The sequence below is a fragment of the Panicum virgatum genome, chromosome 2N, assembly GCF_016808335.1.
Source record: "Panicum virgatum strain AP13 chromosome 2N, P.virgatum_v5, whole genome shotgun sequence".
NCBI lineage: Eukaryota > Viridiplantae > Streptophyta > Magnoliopsida > Poales > Poaceae > Panicum > Panicum virgatum.
In genome coordinates, this window is record NC_053146.1 from 42,464,877 (window position 1) to 42,467,679 (window position 2,803).

Below are 2,803 nucleotides of genomic sequence, written 5' to 3' on the forward strand. Positions count from 1 at the left end.
CGCCGCTGTCCTGGAGATCGTCGAGCGCATCGTGGCCGAGCTGTAGGCTGCCGGTCTCCAGGAATTTCTGTTGTTTATTTTGCTGCAAGAAGAGTTGGTCAGGATGGACCGACTTAGAAACAATATTTATGTAAATAATATTTATTTTTATTTGCTTTTAAGTTATGCCCGTGGTCCGAGTTCTTTTCTGAATTTGCCGAGTAGGTGGAAGACTGACTCTAAGCCCTTTTTGATAGCGCTTGAGAGCTGATCATCAATGTGAGCGGTGAATTAGGGTGACACAGAGTGGCTCCAGAACGTACTCGGCTGTGTTCATCAAGAGCGGGCCGGGTTGTTCTTGTCCGACTGGTCGGACTCCGAGTGGGGGCTGACTGGGTGGCCGAGACACAGCTGTAACGAACATGGCACCATTGATGCCATTTCGAGTGATTTTGGTGATCGAATGACAACACAACACTTGGACTAATATGATTGTTAAGATGATCATTCTCAGGCTTTTAGGTTCAAGTGATGACAAAGAGAAAGAGAAGATAGGCGTAGCAAGGCCTGATGGACTGCCCCTACGGGGGTTCCGCTAAAAGCTCTTCGATTCAGGAGCACCGGAAGAACCGACGCCAGGGCATCGGAGCATCCGATGGTAGTCGGAAGAACCGACGCCTTGATACTTTGGTGCAGAAGGGAATCGAAGCCAAGTCAGCCTATCGGCACCGGTTGAACCGACGGTCTAAAATAGGGCATCGGTGCAATGGCCGTCCTTTGTACCAGAGACGATGTCAACTGCCCAGAAGAAGTTTCTTCAGCACCGGTTCAACCGACGGTGCATCGGTGCATACCACCGGTGTAATGACGTCAGCATCCAGGAGAAGATTCTTTCAGCACCGGTTGAACCGGTGAGGCATCGGTGCATTGCATCGGTTCAACCGGTGGTCTCTGCGTCAGCTGTCAGGACTTCAACGGCTACTTCATGTTGTGAGTGACCGGATGAACCGACGCTACCCTGCCAAGAGGCATCGGTTCTTCCGGTGGTAGCAGATTTTCAGCTGACCGTTGGAGCAACGGCTACAAGACTTGGTGGCCTATATATACGCCTCACCCCGGCCATTTGAAGTGTGCTGGAGTTGCTGAACATCCCAAACACACCCAAGAACATCTCCAACCACCATAGAGCTTCATTGTACATCATATAGGCTTAAGCACACTTGTGAGAGTGCTTAGTGCTTGTTTAGGGATTAGTTCTTGCGAGAGCTCCCTTGAGAGAAGTCTTGCTGTGGCAAGCAACTTGTGATCCGTCGTGTGACCCTCCGTCTTGGTGTGGAGTGGCAACGACACTTTGTGCGGGGGAAGAGGAGGCCCCCTCCTTGGTGGAGAAGCTCCGTAGTGGATTTCGGCCGGGTGACCGAGAGAGACGGTGGCGGTGCACTAGACTCGGTGTCTTGTGTGCACTTGCCTTTGCTTGCCGGCATCGCCTTGGTGGCGTAGTGCAAGACGGTGATCGGAAGAGCCTCGGTGTCCCGTGGACGTAGGCGTTTGTGCCGAACCACGTTACATGACCGTGTCTACTCGGGAGTTTGCATCCCTCTTGCACTTACCTCTTTACTTACCTTATTACGTTTCCGCATTTACTCTTTCTTGTGTGCCTTTACTTTCCTAGTTAGTTTGATTAGGATTGGCTATAGGTTGCAAGTTTTTAGGGGTAAGTAGAGAGTTGCATAGATAAACCTTAGTCATAACTAGCATGTGTAGGACGTGTTAGGATTATCTTATGCAATTAGATTGAGCCCTAGGATAGAAAAGCGATTAGCGACCCTATTCACCCCCTCCCCCTCTAGGGTCGGACACCCCGGTAATCCTTACAACAGCCCCCGAGCGTGTTAAGATAAAGCCATTTAATAATAAATTTAAATGGCTTTATTTAATTTTCTAGGATTTATTGAGTTTAGCCTTGCTTTTAATTTAATTTGTTTCACAAGTAATTAAAATTTGTCTAAGTTTAAAAAAAATTGTGTTGCATTCATGCTGGTGCATACTTTTATTTGAGTGTGGTTTGAATTCAAATTTATATTTGAATTCAAACTTTGTTTGAATTAGAAATAGAAGAGAAAAAGAAATAGAAAAGGAAAGGAAACCAAAACCCCAGCCCAACCCAACAACCCAAGCCCACTCCTCCCTCTCCGCCCCGTGCGCGGCCCAACTCCCCACTCGGCCCAGCCGAACCCTGCAAGGCCCGCTCCCTCCCGCTCGCTAGCCAGCACACGCGCCCCTCCTCCTCTCGCCGACAGCGCGGCCCACACTCCCGGGCCCGTCCGTCAGCCTGCCCTCCCTCCCGCTCAGCCGAGTCACCCGCGCCGCGCGCGTTTCGCTCGCTGACCAGCCGGGCCCGCAAGCCAGCCGCTCAGCCCGCCTCGCGTCGCCTTCACGCCCCTGACGGCCCGGGCCCAGCGGTCAGGCTCGTCCCCATCCTCGCGCAACCGCCGCGCCCGGCACGCCGAGATTCTCGGCGGGCTTCCCTTCCTGGGCACGCACGCCCAGGCCATCCCGCCGCCCTACAAATAGGGGCCCGAGCCCCCCCTGCTCCCTCCAACCCTAGCCGCCAACCCCCACGCCACTCTGCTCCGCCGCGCCTTGCTCCGCCGCACCGCACGCCGGCGCTGCCACGGCCACAACGCCCTGCCGCGCCACCGCTCCTGCCGAGCCCCACCAGAGATCCGCCCTGAGCCCAGGGTTCACTTCGAGCCCCTTGGCCCGGACCGAGCCACGCCGCACCGGGAATTTCGCCAGGGACGCATCACCGGTAAGTGGCTCT